A 24,350-nucleotide genomic window follows, 5' to 3' on the forward strand; every position below is an offset into this window, starting at 1 on the left:
CAGACATCTGATTAATTTACAAAGCTAAAGTGTTAAAATATCAACCACTAAATATAAAATCAAGTACTCTTTACTTATTAAGTTCCATAAGGTAATATGTTTAAACATTATGTGTGTCTTCATAAATTGGTGAATGGAAAAATGTTTAATATTGCTTTGGTCTGTATCTTTGCTGAAACAAGGTTACTAAGTGTTAAGATTCTATCAGGTGTAATTTATATACAAAGAGTATAAGAAGTTTCAGTTGGGTTTCAATTACAGTATTATAGTATCATAAAAAACATGAAAGTCTTTCATCTTATTAAAGTGGAGTAATTTGTCTAAATCAGAAATTTTATAAGGGTTATTTCAGAATGTGAATTTATAAAAAGGGTTAATGGTTAAAAAAGAGATATAAAAAGATTCAAGATGTGAAAATATATTTTAATATGGAAGGTTAAAAGAAAAAGAAATGTTTCTAGATGAGATAATCTCTGTTTTAAAGTAAAAAGTTGTACTTTAAAAGCTTGAGAAAGGAAGAAAGAAGAAAAAGGTATTTGTACATGGCAGATTGAGACAAAGCTTCTTAATGGAGTAAAAAAGGCCTTTGGTTGAAGGGCAGCCATGTAAACTAATATTAAGCGATTTAAACAGTCTAAGCCTCGTTTAAAAGAGTGAAGCTGTAGGTGGTGAAAAACTACATTTAAAAGTACAGTATAGATGATAATTGGAAGGCTTTAAAAGGTTAATTTGAAGGTGGTTAAGATGTCTTCATGACGGAGGATAAAAAATGCAAAAAGTTAAGACAACGATAAGATACAGATATTCAAGATAGAATTAAAACGTACTTATTAAAGGAAAAATAGGGAGTTGGAAAGGGGTATATATCCCCCAAAGATAAACTTAAAATAACCCTTTTTACTCTAAACTTTTTAAATTTGGATTCATCAGGACTTAGTGTTGCGGAAAGACATATGTATCCAAAAAATGCATAAGCCTAAATTTCTTTGGAAAGATATTCTAACAGGACAATGGAAAGGTCCTGATTCAGTGATTGTCTGGAGTCGGGGCTCTGTTTGCGTGTTTCCACAGGGAGAACAGCAGCCGATTTGGATTCCAGAAAGACTAACCAAAACGATTTCTACAGATCGAAAAGAAGAAGATTTGACTCAAATCCGTAAGAGCTGATATCCAAAACTCCAGCTTGGCCATTCTTACATCTGCGAGTGTGATTAACCAGGATTCTTTTTTCAATATCTATTTTATTATTGCATTTTTCCACATCATAAGGCTCTATTTTTATTTTTTGAGCTCATACAAGCCTAGGTTAATGTTTTTCTGATCAGTTTTATTTTTTTGACTATGGAGTTTTTAAACATTGCAATGGAGATTTCACCTAGGTAAAGCTACAAGGCCTTTATTATTATCTTATGTGTTGTACGTTTGTTTGCACATTTGTGTTTTGTGTTGTATGTCTGTGTGTCCATATTTCATATATGAGGAGCGCTCATGAAAAAATGGATCCGAATTATTTATTTTTTATTCACGTGATTTAAATGGCCTAATTTAAATTAAGTAAACAGCTGTTAAGGATTCTTTTTAAAGGTGGTTAACAGATCTGCTTGTTTACTAATTTAAATCAGGTAAACAGCTGTTAAGGATTGTTTTTTAAGTAGGTTAACAGATCTGTTTGTTTACTTTCACCTTTCCTTTTCATTATATTTAATAATTCTTTTCAGGATAATGTCTTTTTAGCATCATTGCCAGAATTCCTATCTTCATCCCAATGAATATAACTCAACAAGTATGCTCAATCAAGGAGTCAACTTACTTTGGGAGGCAACGGACTTTGGGAGGAGACGGACAGATTGATAGATTCCTCCACTTTGAACTGCTTACAGAACTTGCCTAGACTATGTAACTACGTTTAGTGCAGCAAATTGTGGTAATGCTGGCATATCTTTGCTGAGGTGTCGCCAGTGATGCAATTTTTATTTCCTTGCCAGTGCACCACATGTTAATTGTGGTAATGCTGGCATATCTTTGCTGAAGGTGTCACCAATAATGCAATTTTTCCAAAGGAACTGTCAATTGGCTTGGTGTTGTGGCATTTCTGTATCCCCCTCCCTTCTGCTAGTGATGGTCTAAATTTGGGGCCAATGGCTATATGCTGGACCGGCAGTCAGTGACGGGTATGATCCAATTGCAGTGGTATCAACCTAAGACAGGAGGCTGACGCCTAAAGGTCAGTTGCCTAAAGGTCAGTTTTCCGATGACGGGTAAGAACCATATGTTGAATTGGACAACCTACCAGGCGCGGTCCTTAAGCCACATTAACCTCACTCCCCCACTGGCACCAAGGCCAAATTTGGGGGCCAACAGAGGTGAGGCAAAGAACCTCACCCCCCCACTGGTGCATAGACCTATCCACAAGTATGGCTGTATGCTGGACCGGTAGTCAGTGACGGGTATGATCCAGTTGCAGTGGTATCAACCTAAGACAGGAGGCTGACACCTAAAGGTCAGTTTTCCAATGACGGGTAAGGGCCATATGTTGAACTGGACAACCTACCAGGCACGGTCCTTAAGCCACATTACTTGTTGTTTAATTTATCAGAAGGGGGGAGATGCTGGGAGCCATTAGCCAAGTAGGTATGACAAATTCCTTGCCAGCTTACTCCCATGCTGTCTAGTGGAAGGACTTCTGAAAGGTGACCTTGCTCAAGGACCAGGGCAGGATCCGTGTTTAGGGTGTTCCCCCTTTAGAATAGGGCGGGTTAGCATAATAGAAGATTAGGGTGTTCCCCCTTTAGAATAGGGCAGTTTAGCATAATAGGAGATTAGGGTGTTCCCCCTTTAGAATAGGGCATATCCTGCTGCTGAGTTCCTCTTGAGTGCTTAGGGTCAGACAGTATATTTTGGGAGACAGAAGCCCATGCGGAGTGGATTGGGGCAGAGTAGTGGATTAGGGAGAAGTGGATTTGAGCAGAGAACGTGGATTCCCCCAGAACGTGTTTGTAGACGGCCGGTGTGAGTTCGGGAATAAAGAATTGCTGTTTGAATCTACAAGCTGTGTGGAGACTCGTGATTTGTGCCCAGCCAGAGACTGCGGCAGTCCATGCAGAAATGATACCTGGAGAAGTTTTAGGCAGGTATGAAGGACCTGAGAGAGCAAAAGTCATCTTCCATGGCAAACAACCTGGTCAGGATGAAGGAGTGTGTCTGAATCAGCCTCTCTCTTCTTATTGTAGAGAAGATGGACCAAACCAGGCCTGGATGGAGAGCTTTACCCAGGTTCCTATGGTTGATATACCATTCCAACTTGTGAAAGTGTCACAGGAAGTAGGGGCCAGCTCCATCTCATTGGACCTTTGAAAGCAATGTTAGGATAAAGTGGTTGCCAAGGCAGTGACCTCATTCAGTTCCAAAGAAAGTGACATATGTCATTTCCTTGGTGATGCAACTCTCTGAACTTGGTATCCAAGAAGCCAGGCACCCAGAAGCAGTCCCAGTCCCAGTCTCAGTGGGCTCACTTGGTTGGATTTAACAAAAATAGAGTCAGTCTTTCTTGGTACCTACTGATGTGAGGAAGGACAAATGCCAGGAGAGCTCTGAAGCGGGACCTGTCCTGAGAAAGCTGGTAGTGGCTCACCAATTTTTTCTGACAACTTCAGAGAGTTGGCCAAGGAAACCAGATCTGATAGAAGAAAGGCCATTTGGGGGGCACATAGTTTGGCCCACCAGTCAGAGGACTCTCTGGATAGTCAAAGACCTACTTGGGGGAAGGAGGTGCCTTTGTGGGAGTGGGTGTGTGTTTGTTATTTTGTCTCATGTTCTGAGAATAGGTAGGAAAGTCGCTTTGTTTGGTTTGGAGTGGACTGTTTCTAGTAAGTCTTTTGACAAGACTAGTGTTCCAATGTCTGTGTATCCCACTGTGTTCGTTGTGGTAGACATTAGAAAAGATAATGCATTAATGGATGTCTAGTCTAGTATAAATCTTCCCAAAATTCATCCTAGCCAAATAATGAATGGACTGCAACTTGTCTTATCCATGGGCAACACCTGCTATCTTCCTAAGTTCCTGTTTTCTTCCTGAATTCTGGCCACTCTCCAGAATTGGCTCATGGTTTTGTTTCCAAGATATGTACCACCTCCAAGCTCTGTGACATGGCCATGTACTGGATAGCTGAAGATAAAAGCGAGATTCTCAGAAAACTCAGATATAAGTGTGACCAGGAAAGTCTCAGTGTAGAGACCATGTTTTGCGCCTTTTCTTACGTATTGTTCTGTTGCCCTGAATGTAGGATATCAGTGTGACCAGGAAAGTCTCAGTGGAGAGACCATGATTGGGTCTTTTGCTTAACTATTTTTCTGTTGCAATGAATGTCTGGAATGTCTTTGCCTCAGGCCACCCCTTTGTGAAGCCTGAAGAATATAGTTTTGAAATGGAAATTAATGGGCATCACCTGTGGCTCTTTGCTTAATTGCTTTGGAAAGGGATGTGGCTGAATTAGCCTCTTGGCCTTGTGTGTGGCTGTGACATAGATTCTCAGCACCTGATGGATCTAAAGAATGATCCCATGTGTGCATCCAAAACCATAATTGCAAAAATATCAGCCATTGTGGATGAAGTCACTTGCCTTCCTCTGTTATGTTCCTGACCTCCATCAAGTGAAAATAGGGATTCTTTGGGTCAAATGAGTTCTTCCAAGACCTGCAGAGGTGCTTGGGTTTTCGCATGACTCCAAATCACATAAAGAATCTATATCTGAAAGTCAGTAGGCCTCAAATTGGAGAAACAGAGCAGTATTAAAAGCATGCTTATTTGATCATTCCTGTTTCACAGGAAGGGTGTCCTGGCCATCCTGACTTTAGGCAAATGAGGGGCAAGCGAGCTTTTTTTGGAAACTGTCTTTGGCTGCGCCCCTCATGGAAACCTTCAGCCAGAGGTGATGATGAGTGACTACATGGAAGAAGATTAGTGTCATGTGGGAGTGTTTGGGTTATAATTTTGGTCATTTGTGTCTCGGTTGGAAGAAATGACTGGGTCCGCCTAGGCTTGAACTCTGGTTTGATTCCCCTTAGATACTGAGTTGTGGAACTGAACTCAGAGAAGTATTGCCATAAATTTTGTTGGGATTTTAGGAGGACAGGCATGAGAGTCGCCCTTGGAAACTGAGATCTAGGCCCAGGGTGGCTTTCAAAAGAGCACTGGGAATCTCAGCCAGTATATAACATGATTTTATTCTAAAAGACTTGGAAGGCTGAGTTGAGAGTCAAAACACACATGGGCCTCACATTTAGACCTCAATGGGCCTGGCTTCATGTGACATTTTTGGGCACTCTGGGAAGACTTGCCTGTGAGAGTTTTCCAGAGCTTTCATTGAAATGAGCTTCCTCAACATTTACTGATTCCTGAATGAATTGAAACCCACAGTGCCTCCAACTTCATCTTTGAAAAATGGCTAGATAAATACCATGAAATTTTTGAAATTCCCATGACCAGGTGCCACTGGAAAACTTTTGGATGCCCTGTTGCTGATCATGAGTATACCAGACAGTGCCTTGATTGACTGGGTTTCATGAAAATGGTGTAGAACAGAGATGCCAGTAAGTTGGATCCTGCTGAGTAGTGGCCCAGAGCAGTGGCGGGCAGGTGTTTGTTAATACATCAGTGTTAGTGCCATGAGGATCTACCATTGGATTCCAAATGGCTTGTGACTGACGTGGTGCAGCCAGCAAACCCTTATATGTAAAGGCATCTGGTTATATGGAGAGGTTTCAGGGCAATGTTCTGAATCATGTTGCTATTGTCAAGGGGGCAAGCTACGTGGGATAAAACTGGTTGGTGCATTCTCCTGCAGACCCTTCCCCCCACACCTGACAGAACTCCCTCCAGTACTGTGTCCCATTTGAACTCGTTGTATTTTTTGAAGCAAATACCAAACTCCCAGAGCAGCATCAAAAACACCACGAAAATTAGAGGATGACCAAATGGCTTCACAGTCGACATGGGGAGACACTTATCACTTAGAGGCCACAGTTTACATACAAAGAGAGAATTCAACACTGTTGCCTCATTACACTGGAAAATAAGTAACCATGTCATCCAGGTCACATAGATTCAAACCCAGCTTTGATGGTCTCACTACAAAGTAAGCTAAAGCTCCTGACAACAACATATATTTCAAGTGCCCAACCTCAAAGGCAAATTCTCAAAAAACTTTAGACCAGCAGAGCTCCATGTTTGTGGAGTGTTTACCCTGTCCATTACTTTTAGAAACTCCTCTACCAGGTCCAATGGTGTGAAATCTGGAGCATTTTCCATTCCAGATATGTACTCACAGATTTTTTTAACTTTTCTCCTCTAATTGTGTCTTACTTGAGGCGAAGGTAATGTCAAGGTATTGTTCTGGATGAGAGTCGGAAGATTTTTCTGTAGCATATGTTTGCATACACATTGGATTCAATTTCCTATTTTCCATTTGATATACTGAATCCCTGACACTAACCCATACCCTACCAGACTCTGACTACTAATCCTAATATGATGGAGAAAAATAACCCAAACAGAATAGTTATACAAGAAGTTCAGAGGAGGCATGGTGTATAGTTGGACTTGCCTTCTGCATGATACAGAGTAGGAGTTATAGATCTAGTCAATTGATTGTTGAAATAGTTCTCCATGTATTTTTAAATTTAACAAATATGTGAATTCCTGTCTCCCTTTCTCTGTAGCCTATTCAGCATGTGTATTTTTATATGCACATATAGAATCCTACTTGGTACCACATGTACATTCTTGTGATTTGGCTGACTTGGCAGATACAAATTGTGAGACGAGATCACTCCTACTTAACCCTGTTGGTACTGAATATTCAAACTATGGGTGAGCTTCCTAGTTGAACAACATTTTACATAAATCCATGTTCAGTAAAATTAATATTTTTATATCTGTGGATGATATATATTTTATGATGAATTTTGATTGACATACACATTGCTACTTTTTTTGTCTGTATGTACTCTCCAGATTTTTCAAAATATGAAATATATGTGTCTTATGCACACTCCCTAAATTTATTCATGATCATGTATGTGGATTTATAATCAACTATTCACAAGATTATTCTCAGAAATATTCATCCACCTGAAATTTGCCTAATGCTCTCAAATATCAATCTGATTGTTGACTACATATTGGTTTCTTCCTAAGATTATATATTCAAACTCAACCCTGTTCAAAATGTCTAATCCTATCCCTCACTTTATACTTTGCCTGATTTTCTAATATCTCTATTTATATCTGCTTTCCTACATATTTTCCCCCGTTCATCATTGTGACCGACTCTTCACCTGTGCAGACATTAACATTCACTCTCTAACCGAAACCCTATAGCTAAAAAACTTTTGTTCCAAATCCTATACTCACACTTCTTCCTAAACGTACTGACTATCTTCCTAATTCTATCAACTATCCCTATTTGATTGGATGTTCTCTTCTACATTCAATCATCCTAGGAATTGTCAGGCGAGCTTCGCAGGAGGAGACCACCAATAGACTATCTCATGCAACAGCAAAAGTTTATCGACTCTCCAGCATGCTGGTGCTCAGAGCTCACTTGAATAGAGCAGACAGCCCTGAGAATAGCTTAAGTAGAGCTTATATACTTTACCTGGAGAGAGCCGGGAGGGAAGTTTATTGATGGATCAGGGCGAGTGGGCGATTTGCGTGGAACTGGGTCAGGGAGCACATTCTGCAGTTTGGCAGTTGGGGACAGCACATACTGGGAACAAGATTTGCAAGTATTTCTCAAGATTTCAACAGTGGTTTGTTAAGCATACAGAAAAACAGGAAGTGACAAGTACCTATTTTATTAACCTTTTATTCCCCAATTCTTCTTCTGGCTACTTTTAATCATAAAAATGATCATTGGGGGGTGTCACATTCTATGTCTGCTAGTGGGTATTACCTTAAGTTTAACTCGTCCAATTTGAGCCTGGAGAAAAGAAATTACACGGTTGAAAAAACAGGGTTTTATAGTTAGCAATAATATGAGGATTATTATTGGACTGGCCAGGGTTGATAAAAACGTAGTTAACCAGGGGGACTGTGTGAACCAAGACTCAAACCACCATTTTTGGGCCTCTCTCTATCGTTGACGCTCTTCAAGACGTCTTTTTAATTTACTCATACATTTTATTACAACTCCAATATGCTCGGCATACAAACAACATTCTTCCCTCAATGGAGCACAAAGGCCCCCTTCTCTCATGAAGAGCAGGTCCAACCCTCCAGTGTTCTGAAAAACAACTTCAGAGAGAGAGGTTAAAGATTCATGCAAAGCTCTGATGGAGGTTTCTAATATCCTCGTTTTGGTCTATTGCTGTCATATTTTTTGTCATTTGTTGAGTCCCATGGACAAAGACAGTAGTTCCCGTGCCCACCAGTGCAGCAATTTCTATTCCTAATAGGATGGCTAAAGGGAAGGATATATATTTTCAGTGGAACAGGGTTGTATGCACCCCTATTTGATCTTCAAATGAACCTGTGTCGTGATAGAGCACTCTGGGAAACATCTGCACCATTACACAATTAATCACATCCGTTGACCATTTCATGAAAACATAAGCAATGTTTAAGTATATAGAATTATGCTGTAGTAGGGACAGACAATGCAAGGCACCTAAGAAAGCACTGAAGACAGGGAAACAGTCTTATTTGGTTGCAACAGGATTCAGAGGGCATTGATTCTGTTGTAGTCAAGTAATCCTCTGAAACCCGAGTTTAGGTAGTTTCAGAATTTTATACCCAACATGTAAGGGAAGGGGCTCAGAAGTTCACAGTTTGCAGAAGTTGAAAAAAGCAGTTTTTGTTTCTGTTTTTTCCTCTGTTCTGGGCAAGTTAACTTTTCAAGGACACCTGGGAGGGTAAGAGCTTTTTCTTCCCTTTCTTATTTTCCCCCTGCCAGCTGTTACCACGGAGCCCAGTTGCTAACTTCTTTAACTTAGAAATGTAGCCATCTCTGTGAAGCCCCAGGTCAAGGCCCAAGGCTTTTTTCACATATTTTTGTGAAAAACTAGAAAGAGGGTGTCTAGCTAAGGATTGCTTTTTTTTTTTTTAAGCCAGTGGCCAAGTAGAACAGGGCAATATGAAAAGAAGAAGTTTAACTGCATTGAACTCTTTTACAGGGACTCTTTTGCTGAAAGTCCAAAACTCAGCCATGGTGAAGACTTCTGGAGAAGGTCAGTTAAGATTTTTCAGTGGGCCTGGTACAGAGGGGGAAGACAGGGAAGGTGGGGCTGAGAGCAGCTCCGAGGATCTGAGAATGAGGAAGGAGAGATGTAAAAGAATAATGGGAGAAGTGGTTTGGGATTTTCCTAGCAACAAAAACTTGAGCAGTAGAACAGGTAGAGCAGAGGGGAAGACGGGAGTGAGTATTCCAAAACTCATGTGAGGGACTTTAAATTCTTAGTAAACTGTTTTCAGTGATGACAAAGCAACTTTAAAGGCCATTTTCATTACATCTTGAATAAGGGTCTGAGGACTCTCCTCAGCTGGTTTGAGCTTTGGGTTAGCTGGTAAGAGGACCTGGTGGGACCCGGTGCGGGCACTGACAGGAGAAGAGAGGACAGAGTGGGTGGAGGGGTACCTCTGAACCTGCTACCTCAGCAAGGGGGCAATGGTCTGAGAACCAGCGGAGGTTTGGGTTTTTGATCTATTAATTGGAGGGGAGAAATCAGGTTTCTGAGGTGGGAGTGACAGCAGAGACTCTGGAGCAGAAGGCTGAAGGTGGGGATCTATTGGATAAGCATAGTTCAGGATGTGAGTGAAGGAGGGAAAAGGCCTCCACATAGGGGAATCTCCTTTCACCCTTTGGAGGACTTGCAGATGTTAAAAATGTCATGCAGAATTTGAGGATCTAGAGACCCCTCTGGGAGCCATTGGTTTTTGTTATCTAATTCGTAATATGGCCAATGCTGTGCACTGAATTTGATGAGGAGTTTGGGTTCCATCAGGCAGCCCCTCTATGCTCACATCCCCATTACTTACAGAAGAAGTCGGCTTTTCCCCCACACACTCATGGCTGTTTGTGGCTTTGATGGTCGGTCGGGCAAACATAGTAATCTAGGCTAGCCAACCTGCATCTGGCTCGTGTGTCCCTACATCCATAATGTTTGTTTCCATTATCTATGGTACGGAAGGGATTTAATGGAATTTTAGTGGAATCCTCTTCATCAGGAATATCCCAATAGGAAAGACCTATAGCCAGCTGACAAATGTCTGGGTAAAGAGATGGTCACCAGGTACCTAAGGGGGCTGTATGCAAGATAGATTATACATCTTTTCCAGTAGAATTTGTGATCAGCCATTGCTGCTGCATGGGCTGATGAGGGTTAGGACTACTTGTTGCCAAGGGGAGATTCTATAGCCTTATCCACACTGTGAATACACAATTTGAAAGGGTTACCAGTCTTTTCCAGTTTCCAGCCAGAGTGTGGACAGGGCGCAGGCTTGAGATGAGAGGCATGGATCCAGGAAGTGATTCTGTCTACCTTTACCACTGTAGATGTCATAAGTAGCACCTGGTATTGTGCTTTCCAGCAGGGTTCCAGGGATGACACCTGATATTGTCTTACGTAGATGAAGTCTCTTACTTGATATCGATGTGGAGTCCCCTCATCCCCAGTTTGGTAGGCAGTGGCCAGCTGTTTCCACAGGTATCACTGAGTTCTCTCAAGAGCTTTAAGTCTGTCAAGCAAGGGGGTGTGGAAGGGATCGTTAGGTCTTAGAGTTGGGCTTAGGTCACTTACTGGAGGAGAGGCACCCTAGAGAATTTCACAGGGGATGAGGTTACTCAAAGAAACAGAGGGAGTATTTCTTGCATGAAACATTGTATATGGCAGGAGTATAGTTCAATCTTTTATGCTGGTCTCTAAGCTTAATTTTATTAAGGCCTCTTTAATGCTTCTATTCATTCTTTCTACCTGTCCTGAACTCTGGGGTCTGTTAGCACAATATAACTTCCAATTAATCCCCAGGTTTCTGGCTAACCCCTGACTTACCTGAGCCACGAACGCTGGTGCATTATCAGACCGTATTACCTTAGGCAGGCCGTGTCTTTGAAAAATATCTTCCAGGATCTTCTTGACCACCATTTGCGCTGTTTCTTTTTTTTTTCTTTTCTTTTTTAGGGGGGAGGGATTCAATTATATCCTAAAAATGTATCTACAAAGACTAGCAGATATTTATGTCCATACCTTGCTGGCTTAATTTCAGTAAAGTCAACTTTCCAGAATTGTCCTGGTCTAGATCATCATAGGTGCTTTCCTGCAGGAAGCTTGGAAGGGTAAGCATTAACAATTTGATGGACTCGACAGGCTTTTTTTTACCCATTCAGCTATTTCTTTTTGCTGTGAGTCAGTTAGTGGAAAACTCTGTTCTTGAATCTTCAGAAATACCTGCAGTTTCTTTTAACCAAGGTGAGTGAGTTGATGTGCATTTTCTACTGACATAGTTAGAGCTGTGATTATAGGAGTTTTTACTGAAAGATTTAGAAATTCCACTTGGGGGCCTTCAGGGATAAAAGTTATTTTGGCCCGGAGCTTGGTGAGCAGATCTCTGCCCATCAATGGGGCCAGGCATTCTGGGATTACTAGGAAGGAGTGATGGATTTTTCCTTTCCCCAGGTCCATGATCCTCTTAGTTGTCCAAGCCAGATATTTACTGCCATTAGCCCCTTGAATTAGAGACCTTTTATTTGATAGAGGGCCCAAAGTGGTCTTAGGGGTGAGTATATTGCCCCTGTATCCACTTCAAAGTTTACTGGGGTCCCCTCCACTTCAAAAGTTGCCCTGAACTCAGGGAGGGGGTCTGAGCTGCGACTTTCGTAGTCATCCTCCAGAGTCAGAATGGCTGAGTGGCGTGGCTGTCTCTTTCTAGGGCACTCTTTGGCCCAGTGTCCTTTTTTTTACAGTAGGCACATTGTTCTGAGGCCAGGGGTGGCCTCTGGCATGGGACCAGGTATCCCTTCATGTCTCTCTGTTTCTTAATTTCTGGCCCTTCTGTTGTTATGACCAGGACCTTAGTCAACGCCTTGGTCTGTCTTTTGTTTCTTTTATCCTCCCTTTGCTCCCTTGTCTTCCTCAGTTTCTCTCTTAAGGTATACTTCCTTGGCTTCTGTGACTAAATCTCTCAAAGTCATATCTTGTAATCCATCTAAGCATTGTAACTTTCTTTTAATATCCAGGGCAGCTTCCCCAATAGAGGCCATCCTGACAGATGCCTTTTGATCCTCTGCCTGAGCATCGAAAGGAGTATATCTCCTATATGCCTCCATAATTTACTCTAGAAACATAGAGGGAGATTCATCAGGCCTTTGAATAATCTCTCTTACGTTGGCCAAATTAGTTGGTTGCCTAGCGGACACTCAGATGCCCACTATTAGAACCTGGCCATAAGTGGACAGATGCTCTCTAACTTCAAAGGTGTTGGTGTCCCATTTATGTTGTTTCAAGGGAAAACCAGCTTTGATTAAGTTGGTAAGATGTGTTGGTCTCCGATCTGGTCCGAGGATTTTTTTCTAGCTTCCAGGAGGATTCTCTTTTGTTCCTCTGTCATAAAGAGAGTCTCTAGGAATTGTTGACAGTCATCCCAAGTATTCAAGTGTGAAAACATCAATGACTCAATCAGACCTGTGAGCCGGGTGGGGTCCTCGGAAAAACAGGGATTGTTATTTTTCCAGTTATATAGGTCTGAAGAGGAGAAAGGCCAATATTTGTCGGCTTGCATTTTCCCCCCATGGCCTTCGTCAATCAATGGTCTGTAGGGACATAGAAGGAGCATCACGTGAGTTCCAGGGTTTTCAATCATTCCAAGCCAGCGAGTTCCCTTAGAAGGGCCATCTTCCTCCTGGGGAGGAGGGGTTGTGTGTGCTGTGGGGGAGTTATCTGGAGGGCGCAGGGCCAGCTTAGCTTCCTTCAATGGTGGAGAGGCTGAGTCAGCTGCAGGAGAATCACTTAGAGGGGGTTGGTGGTTGGGGGATGAGGGCAGGGTATAAGGAGGGGAATGAGAGTCCAGTAGAGTCAAATCTTGTGACTCAGGGAGAACAGAGGGTGGTGGAGGAGGAGAAGCAGAGGGTTTGAGAGATCATGGGGGAAGCAGTACGAGCAGGGAAAGGGACAAAGAAAGGCTTCACCCATGGAGGAGGAGACTTGCAGAGGTCCTGCAAAGTTAAGATACATGTTTGTTGATCAGGATGGCTATGTGTGCGCAGCTGAAAGACAATATCTCTGACTTTTTAAATTAGTGGGAAGTAGAAAGATGCTTCTAGGGGCAATCCGACTTGAAAGGTGAAACATTCTGAGGCACAGACAGTCTGGCAAGTCTGGAGTTTTACTGAAAAAGAAAGATTCTGAGCCCTTAAGCGAACTTTGGTCCAGTGATCAAGGGTCAGGGACAGAGACATTGAAGTGCTCTGTCCCATATTGAAAGATACACAAACAGTGAATGCAACAACACACAACACAGACAAGACAAGACAATAAAGACAGGCAATGGACGTCCAAAACTGAGACCAGGACTGCATAGCAGGCAAAACCCTATGGGCTGGCAATACCGAATCTGAAACAAAATATCACTGAGTCGTGGAGACAATTGTTCCTCGATTTCTCGAGTCCTCGGAGGCATCCCCCAATACCATTATTCATGCAGCAGAATGATTCCTAACCCAAATCGAACATGTTATCAACCCTAACCATACACTGTTACCTCAATCTAACTTTACAGAAGAGCAGGGACAGAGTTGGTCTTACAATCCAGGAATGTAGGGGATCTTCCACCTGCTGAGAACCTCAAAGATCCATGCAAAAATGATCCCTGAAGAAGATGTAGGCAGCTTTGAAGGACCTGATTGAGCAAAAGTCATCTTCCATGGTGAAAAACCTGGTCAGGATGAAGGATTGTGTCTGAATCAGCCTCTCTATTCTTAATGTAGAGAAGATGGACCAAATGAGACCTGTGTGGAGAGTTGTTCCCAGGTGCCTATGGTTGATATACCATTCTAACTTGTGAATGTGTCACAGGAACCAGGGGCAGCCTCCATCTCTTGGAACCCTTGGAAGCAACTGTTAAGACAAAATGGTTGCCAAGGCAGTGAACTTATTCTGTTCCTGAAGGAAGTTACCTCACCTCACTTTCTTGGTGATGGAACTCTCTGATCTTGGGATCCAGGAAGCCAGTTAAACAGTGCCAGTCCTAGTCCCAGTCCCAGTGTTCTCACTTTTTGGATTTCCCGAGGACAGGGTCATTCTTTCTTGCTAACTACTGATGTTAGGATGTCGAAATGGCAGAAAAGCTCTGAAGAGGGGCCTTTCCTGAGAAAGAAGGTAGTGCCTCACCACTGACTCCTGACAACTTCAGAGACTTGGCCAAAGACCCAAGATCTGAGACAGGACAGGCTATTTTGGAGGAACATTGTATGGCCCTCCAGTCAGAGGACACTCTGGATAGTCACAGACCTACTTGTGGGAAGGAGGTGCCTTTGTGGGTTTGGGTATGAGTTTGCGGTTTTGTCTCATGTTCTGAGAATAGGTAGGAAAGGCGGTTTGTTTGGTTTGGAGTGAACTATTTCTAGTAAGTGTTTTGACAAGGTGAGTGTTTCTATGTCTGTAACTCACTGTCTGTGGTTGTAGACATTAGAAAAGATAATGCATCAATGGATGTGTCCTGTCTATGAGAAAGCTCCCCAGCATTCATCCTACCAAATTTATGAATGGACTGCCGCTTGCCTTATGGATGGCCAACTCCTGCTCTGTGTGCATCCAAAACCAAAATGGATAAAAGAACAGTCATTGTGGATAGAGTCTCTTGACTTCCTCTGTAAGGTTCGTGATCTCAATTAAGTGAGAATAGAGATACTTTGGGTTAAGTGAATTCTTTAAATCCTACAGAGGCTAGCTCATAGTTGCTTGGGTTTTCTCATGACATTAATTCACATAAAGAATCTAAAACTCACAGTCAGTAGGCCTCAAATTGGAGAAGCGGAGCAGTATTAATGGCAGGCCTATTTGATCACTCCTGCTTCACAGGAAGCATGTCCAGGCCACCATGACTTTAGGCAAATGAGGGGCATGGGAGCTTATTTTGGAAACTGCCTTGGGCTGCACCCCTCATGGAAACCTCCAACCAGAGGTTATGATGAGTGTCTATATATAAGAAGATGAGGGCACTGTGGGAGTTTTTTGGTTTTAATTGTGGTCATTTGTGTGGTGGTAGGAAGAGATGACTGTGTCCTCCTGGGCTTGAACTCTGGTGTGATTCCCCATAAAGACTGAGTTCTGAAACTGATCTCAAAGAAGTATTTCCATGAATTGTGTTGGGTATTAGGAGGCCACACATAAGATTGGCCCTTGGAAACTGAGATCTAGGCCCAGAGTGGCTTTCCACAGAGCACTGGGAATCTCAGCCAGGATATCACATTATTTTATTCTGAAATATTTGGCAGCCATAGTTGAGAGTCAAAACACACATGGACTTCACATTGTAGACCTCAATGGGTCTGGTTTCATGTGATATTTTGGCCACTCTTTGGGAAGCCTTGCCTGTGAGAGTCCTCCAGAGATTTCATTGAAATTATCTTCCTCACCATTTAATGGTTATTGAAATAATTGAAACACTCAATGCCTCCAACTTCATTCTTGAAAAATGGCTCCATATATTCCATGAAATTTTTGAAATTCCCATGACCAGGTGGCACTGGAGAACCACTGGATATCCTGTTGCTGATCATGAGTGTGCCAGACACTGCCTTGATTGACTGGGTTTCACGAAAATGGTGTAGATCAGAGATGCCAGTTAGTTGGAGCCTGCTAAATAGTGGGCCAAGAGCAAAGGTGGGCAGGTGTTAGATAAAACAGCTGTGGTGGTTTCATGTGGATCTACCATTGGCTTCCAAATGGCTTGTGACTGACATTGTGCAGTCAGCAGACCCTTATATGTAAAGGCATCATGTTGTATGGATAGGTTTCAGGGCCATGTTCAGAATCAGGTTGCTTTGGTCAAGGGGGCAAGCTATGTTGGACAGAAGCCTGGTTGGTGCATAATTTTACAGGCCCTGTCCCACCACACATGACAGAACTCCCTCCAGCAGTGTGTCCCAGTTGAACTTCTTGTATTTCGTGAAGCAAATACCGAACTCCCAGTGCAGCAGCAAGAAAAGCCACAAAAATTGGAGGATGAGCAAATGGGTTCACAGTCCACACGTGTAGACACTTAGACCCCAGTGGCCACAGTTGACCTACAAAGAGAGATTTCAGCACTGCAGCCTCATGTTCATTGGAAAATAAGATACCATGTCCTCCAGGTCACATAGATGAAGACACATCTTTGATGGTCTTACTACAAAGGAAGCTAAAGCTCCTGACAACCACATATATTTCAAGTGCCCAATCTCAGAGGCATTTTCTCCAGAAGTCTTTAGGCCAGCAGAGCTTCATGTTTGTGGAGTGTTTACCATGTCACTTACTTTTGGAAACTCCTCTTCCACCTCCAAGTTTGTGAACTCCTGAGCATATTCAATTCCTGATATGTATTCACAGATTTTCTAACTCATCTCCTCTAAATGTCGTATTTGGGGCGAAGGTAATGTCAAGGCATTGTTCTGGATGAGAGTGGGAAGATTTTTGTGTAGCACATATTTGCATACACATTGGATTCATTTTCTAATTTTTCATTAGAAATACTCAATCCCTGACACTATACCATACCCTACTAGACTCTGACTACTATTCCTAACAGGATGGAGAATAATAACCCAAACAGAATAGAAATACAAGCAAATCAGAGGAGGCATGGTGTACATTTGGACTTGCATTTTCCATTATATAGCCTAGGAGTTATAAATCTAGTCAATTTTTTGTTTAAAGAGTTCTCCATGTGTTTTTAAACTTATCAAATATGTGAATCCCTTTCTCCCCCATTTCTCTGTATCCTATTAAGTACATGTATTTTTATATGCACATATAAAATCGTAGCTTGTATCACATGTATTTTCTTGTGAGGTGGCTGACATGTCAGACACAAATTGTGAGAAGAGATCACTCCTCCTAAACGCTGTTGGAACTGAAAATTCAACCAATGGGTGAGCTTCCTAGTTGAACAACTTTATACATTAATCCATGTTCAGTAAAATGAATATTTTTGGATACGTGGATGATATATATTTCACGATGAATTTTGATTGGTATATATATTGCTAGTTTTTAATGTCTCTGTGTATGTGTGTGTGTGTGTGTGTGTGTGTGTGCATGTATATATTTATATATATATATATATATATATATATATATATATATATATATATATACTGTCCAGATTTTTAAACATATGAAATATATGTGTCTTTTGGCCACTCTTTGGGAAGCCTTACCTGTGAGAGTTCTCTAGAGCTTTCATTGAAATGAGCTTCCTCAACATTTAATGGTTCCTGAATGAATTGAAACCCACAGTGCCACTAACTTCATCCTTGAAACATGGCTTAATAAATACCATGAAATTTTTGAAATTCCCATGACAAGGTGTCACTGGAGAAACTTTGGATGTCTTCTTGCTGATCATGAATGTACCAGACAGTGAATTGACTGACTCTGTTCCATGAAAATTGTGTAGAACAGAGATGCCAGTAAGTTGGAGCCTGCTGATGAGAAATGGGCCCAGAGTTGTGGTGTGCAAGTGTATGATAAAACATCTGTGGTGGGGCCATGTGGATCTCCCATTGACTTCCGAGTGGCTTTTGGCTGACATGGTGCAGCCAGCAGACCCTTATATGTAAAGGCATCTTGTTATATGGAGAGGTTTAGGGCAATGTTCAGAATCAGTTTGTTATGGACAAGGGGGCAAGCTATGTGGGGTAGAAACCTGGTTAGTGAATTCTCCTGAAGACCCTGACCCTCCACACATGACAGAACTCCCTCCTGCACTGTTTCCCAGTTGAAATCCTTGTATTTCATGAAGCAAATACAAAAACCCCAGTGCAGAAGCAAGAAACACCACGACAATTGTAGGATGACCAATTGGCTTCACAGTCAAGACGGAGAGACACTTAGCCCCCAGTGGCCACAGATTACCTACAAAGAGAGAATACAGCACTGCTGGCTCATGTTCTTTTGAGAATAAGGAACCAAGTCCTCCAGGTCACATAAATGCAGACCCATCTTTAATGGTATCACTACAATGGACAGTAAATCTCCTGACAACAACATGTATTTCAAGTGCCCAACCTCAGATGGAGTTTCTCAAGAAGTATTTAGGCCAGCAGAGTTGCATGATTGTGGAGTGTTCATCCTGTCCCTTACTTTTGAAAACTCCTTTACAACCCCCAAGGTTGTGATCTCCTGAGCATTTTCCATTCCAGATATGTATTCACAGATTTACTAATTCTTCTCCTCTAATTGTGTCTTACTTGGGGTGAAGTTAATGTCAAGGCATTGTTCTGAATGAGAGTGGGAAGATTTTTTGTAGCACATATTTGCATACACAATGGATTCATTTTCCTTTTTTCCATTCGAATTACTGAAACCCTGACACTAACCCACACCCTACTAGACTCTGACTACTAATCCTAATATGATGGAGAAAAATAACCCAAACAGAATAGAAATACAAGCAGTTCAGAGGAGGCATGGTGTATAGTTGGACTTGCCTTTTGCATGATAAAGTGTAGGTGTTATAAATCTGGTCAATTATTAATTGAAATAGTTCTTCATGTGTTTTGAAAGGTATCAATTATGTGAATTCCTGTCTCCCCTTATCTGTTGCCTATTCAGCACATGTATTTTTATATGCACATATACAATCCTACCTGGTACCACACGTACATTCTTGTGAGGTGGCTGACGTGGCAGATACAAATTGTGAGAAGAGATCACTCCTCCTAAATGCTGTTGGAACTGAAAATTCAACCTATGGGTGAGCTTCCTAGTTGAACAACATTATACATAAATCCATATTCAGTAAAATAAATATTTTTGGATCTGTGTATGATATGCATTTCATGATGAATTTCGATTGTCATATATACTGCTACTTTTTTATATCTCTGTATGTGTTTTGTGAAAAATCTACACTCTCTAGATTTTTCAAAATATGTAATATATGTCTCTTATTATACACTTACTAAATTCATTCATGGTCATGTATGTGGTTTTATAATCAACTTTTCACAAGATTATTTTCAGATATATTCATCCACCTCAAATGCATATTTGTTTTCTAGTTGTGAAAACTCACTTCAGTGAAGGGTGCATACAAATCCTTATATTTCTACAGTAACTGACCCAATTTAACATCAATACAAGTAGATTCCTATGGGAAATGTTGTGCATTTTGATATTCATTTTTATTCAACACTGGTACATTACTATTTCTTCAGTTTATGGACATCTTAGAAAATAGATTTCATCCACATTTCACAAATTTAAATGCATTTGGTACACTTTCAATCACTTCCTGCTTAAGATCACACGTATTCCTCCTTTTTTTTGACTGGTTTTTTCATGATAGTTCTTCCTAACGCATTATTTTTGATTTCCATAATCTTTTTGAAGCAAAACTCACACTCTCTTTATGATAAACCATAACACTTACATTACCATTAGATGTATAATTGGATGGAATGAATGATTGTATATCAATGTAAGATTTCCTGTATATTTTCAGATATCAATTTATTCCAATTTCCAAAGTTGATACCAGTTATATTATTTATTCACAGTATGGACTATTCATGCATTATCTCTATATTCATAGAAACAGGGTACACCTATTTTTATCCCCAATACTAATTAATGAGTTTTCAAAATATAGCTCCCATTAATGGTAGAAGAAATACTCATGTCACCAGAACTACATATATATTTTATCACAGTAATATTCTGGAAAAAATATGTAAAGATCACACTTACGTCTGTACCAACTCCTAAATTAAATGTGAGTATGAATTACTAAAAACATCCATGTCCAGGATGCCTAAGGCTCTCAAATGTCAATCCTATTGGTGAGTACATATCTGTTTCATCCTAAGATTATATATTCAACCTCAACGCTGTTGAAAATGTCTAAACCTATCACTCACTTTATACTTTGCCTGATTTCCTAATGTCACTATTGATATCTATTTTCCTACATATTTTTCCCAGTTCATCATAGTGACTGATTCTTCAGATTTGCTGACATTTACATTCACTCTCTAACGAAAACCCTATTACTAAAAAAGTCTTGGTCCAACTCCTAGACTCACTCTTCTTCCTAAACTTCCTATCTTCCTAATCCTCCTGACTACCACTTTTTGACTGGATGTTCTCTTTTACATTCAATCATCTGAGGTACAGTGTTTTATCCTACAGATGTTGCACATCGTAGGATATATATTTTATTCACAAATTCACAAATTTATAGGCATTTGCTTCACTTTTAATCACTTCCTGCGTCAGAACACATGTATTCCTCCAGGTTTCTTGACTGTTTTTTTCATGAGACTTCTTTCAAAACACATTATTTTCGAATTCCAAAAACACTTATGAAGCAAAACTCACACAATCTTCATGATACACCATAACGCTAATATTACCATTAGATGTATTACTGGTTGGAATGAATGATTGTATATCAATATAAGATTTCCTGTATATATTCAGATATCAGTTCAATCCATTACTTAAAGTTGGAACAAGTTTTATTATTTATTCACAGTATGGTCTATTCATGCTTTATCTCTATATTTATAGACACAGGGTACACCTCTTTGTACCCCTAATACTAATTTTACATCTTTAATATATTGCTCCCAGAAATGGTGGAAGAAATACTCATGTCACCTGATCTACATATACATTTTATCACAGAAATATTCTGGAAAAAAAATGTAAAGGTCACACTTATGACTGTATCAAAGCCTAAATGGAAAGTGAACATGGATTACTAAAAACATCCATGTCTAGGTTGCCTTTTGCTCTCAAATGTCAATTCAATTGGTGACTACATATTTGTTTCCTCCTAAGATTATGTATTCAAACTCAACCCTGTTGAAAGTGTCTAATCCAGTCACTCACTTTATACTTTGCCTGATTTTGTAATGCCTCTATTGATATCTGCGTTGCTACATATTTTCCCCAGTTCATCATACTGAGTGACTCTTCATATGTCCTGACATTTACATTCACTCTCTAACCGAAACCCTATTGCTAAAGACCTTTTGTTCCAAATCCTATACTCACTCTTCTTCTTAAACCTACGGAATATCTTCCTAATCTTACTGACTATTCCTTTTTGATTGGATGTTCTCTTCTACATTCAATCATCCAAGGTAAAAGGTCCTATGCCATTGTATATCGTGTTATCTGAGACATCTTTGCAGAACATAATTCAAATTTAAGTATCCCAATCAAGGGCCCAAGGCCCTTCTGGGCTTCAAATCATACCGAGATTTCTGTTTTCATACTTATATTTCACCTCTGTATACTTGTAAATATCGCACAGAATGATTACTAACCCAAAACGAACCTGTTACTATCCCTAAACATACACTGTTCCCTCAATCTCATTTTACAGAAGAGCAGGGACAGAGTGGTTCTTACAATACAGGAAAGTAGTGGACTTTTCACCTGCTGAGAACCTCAAATGTCCATGCAGAAATGATACCTGGAGAAGTTGTAGGTATGTATGTAGGACCTGAGAGGGCAAAATTCATCTTCCATGGCTAACAACCTGGTCTGGATGAGGGATGTGTCTGAATCAGCCTCTCTCTTCTTATTTTAGAGAAAATGGACCGAACCAGGCCTGTGTGGAGAGCTGTTCCCGGGTGCCAATGGTTGATATGCCATTCTAACTTGTGAAATTCTCACAGGAAGTAGGGGCAGACTCCATCTCATGAGACCCTTGGAAGCAACTGTTAGGACAAAGTGGTTGCCAAGGCAGTGACCTCATTCAGTTCCAAAGAAAGGGGAAAACCTCATTTTCTTGGTGATGGAACTCTCTGAACTTGGTATCCAAGAAGCCAGGCACCCAGAGGCAGTCCCAGTCCCAGTACCAGTGGGCTCACTTGTTAGGATTTACCAAGGACAGAGTGAGTCTTTCTTGGTAACTACTGATGTGAGGATGGCCAAAAGCCAGGAAAGCTCTGAAGGCGGACCTTTCCTGAGAAAGCAGGCAGTGGCTCACCACTTTTTCCTGACAACTTCACAGAGTTGGCCAAGGAAACCAGATCTGAGAGAGGACAGGCCATTTCGGGGTATCATAGTATGGCCCACCATTCAGAGGACACTCCAGATAGTCACAGACCTACTTGGGGGAAGGAGGTGCCATTGTGAGAGTGGGTGTGGATTTGTGGTTTTGTCTCATGTTCTGAGAATAGGTTGGAAAGGCCGTTTGTTTGGTTTGGAGTGGACAGTTTCTAGTACGTCGTTTGACAAGGTGAGTGTTTCTTTGTCTGTGTATCTCAGTGTGTCCGTTGTTATAGACATTAGAAAAGAGAATGCATTAATGGATGTGTCCTGTCTAGTATAAATCTTCCCCTAATTCATCCTGCCCAATTTATGAATGGACTGCAGCTTGTCTTATTGATGGGCAATACCTGCTATCTTCCTAAGTTGCTGTTTTCTTCCTGAATTCTGGCCATTCTCCAGAATAGGCTCATGGTTTTGTGTCCAAGATATGTACCACCTCCAAGCTCTGTGACATTGCCATGTACTGGAGAGCTGAAGAGAATGGCGAGCACCTCAGAAAACTTGGATATCATGGTGACCAGGAAAGTCTCAGTGGAGAAACCCTGCTTTGGGCCTTTTGCTTACTTATTGTTCTGTTTCCCTGAATGTCTGGAAGTTCTTTGCCTCAGGCCACCCCTTTGTGAAGCCTGAAGAAAATAGTTTTCAAATGGAAAAGAATGGGCATCAACTGTGGCTCTTCGCTTAATTGCTTTGGAAAGGGATGTGTCTGAATTAGCCTCTTGGCCCTGTGTGTGGCTGTGGCATAGATTCTCAGCACCTGATGGATCTATAGAATGATCTCATGTGTGCATCCAAAACCATAATAGCAAAAAGTCAGTCATTGTGGATGAAGTCTCTCCCCTTCCTCTGTGAGGTTCCTGACCTCCATCAAGTGAGAATAGGTGTTCTTTGGGTCAAATGAGTTCTTCAAAGACCTGCAGAGGTGCTTGGGTTTTCGCATGACTCAAAATCACATAAAAAATTTATTCCTGAAATTAGTAGTCCTCAAATGGGAGAAACAGAGAAGTATTAATGGCAGGCTTATTTGATCACTTCTGGTTTACAGGAAGGATGTCCAGGCCACCCTGACTACAGGCCAATAAGGGGCAAGCGAGCTTAATTTGGACATTGTCTTAGGCTGCGCCCCAAATGGAAAACTCCAGTCAGAGTTGAAGATAAGTGACTACATGGAAGAAGATGAGAGCAATGTAGGAGTGTTTTGGTTTTAATTTTGGTCATTTGTGTAGCGGTTGGAAGAAATGACTGGGTCCACCTGGGCTTGAACTCTGGTGTGATTCACTTTAGAGACTGAGTTGTGGAACTCACCTCAGAGAAGTATTGCCATGAAATATGTTGGGATTTTAGGAGGCCACGCATGAGAGTCACCCTTGAAAACTGAGATCTAGGCCCAGGGTGGATTTCCACAGAGAACTGGGAATCTCAGCCAGGATATCACATGATTTTATTCTTAAAGACAAGGCAGCCATAGTTGAGAGTCAAAACACACATGGACCTCACATTGTAGACCTCAATGGGCCTGGCTTTCTGTGACATTTTAGCCACTCTTTGGGAAGCCTTGGCTCTGAGATTTCTCCCGAGCTTTCATTGAAATGAGCTTCCTCAACATTTAATGGTTACTGAATGAATTGAAACCCACAGTGCCTCCAACTTCATCCTTGAAAAATGGCTAGATAAATACCATGATATTTTTGAAATTCCCATGACCAGGTGGCACTGGAGAACCTTTGGATGTCCTGTTGCTGATCATGAGTATATAATACAGTGCCTTGATTGACTGAGTTACAAGAAAACGGTGTAGAACAGAGATGGCAGTAAGTTGGAGCCTGCTGACTAGTGGGTCTACAGCAGTGGTGAGCAGGTGTGTGATAAAACATCAGTGGTAGGACCATGAGGATCTACCATTGGATTCCAAATGGCTCTTGACTGACATGATGCAGCAAGCAGATGCTTATATGTAAAGACATCTTGTTATATGATGAGGATTCAAGCCAATGTTCAGAATCAGTTTGATATGGACAAGCGGGCAATGGGGCAAGCTATGATGGATAGAAGCATGGTTGGTGCATTCTCCTGCAGACCGTGACCCACCA

The sequence above is a fragment of the Callospermophilus lateralis genome, chromosome 13 (genome assembly GCF_048772815.1).
Source record: "Callospermophilus lateralis isolate mCalLat2 chromosome 13, mCalLat2.hap1, whole genome shotgun sequence".
In the NCBI taxonomy this organism is placed as follows: Eukaryota; Metazoa; Chordata; class Mammalia; order Rodentia; family Sciuridae; genus Callospermophilus; species Callospermophilus lateralis.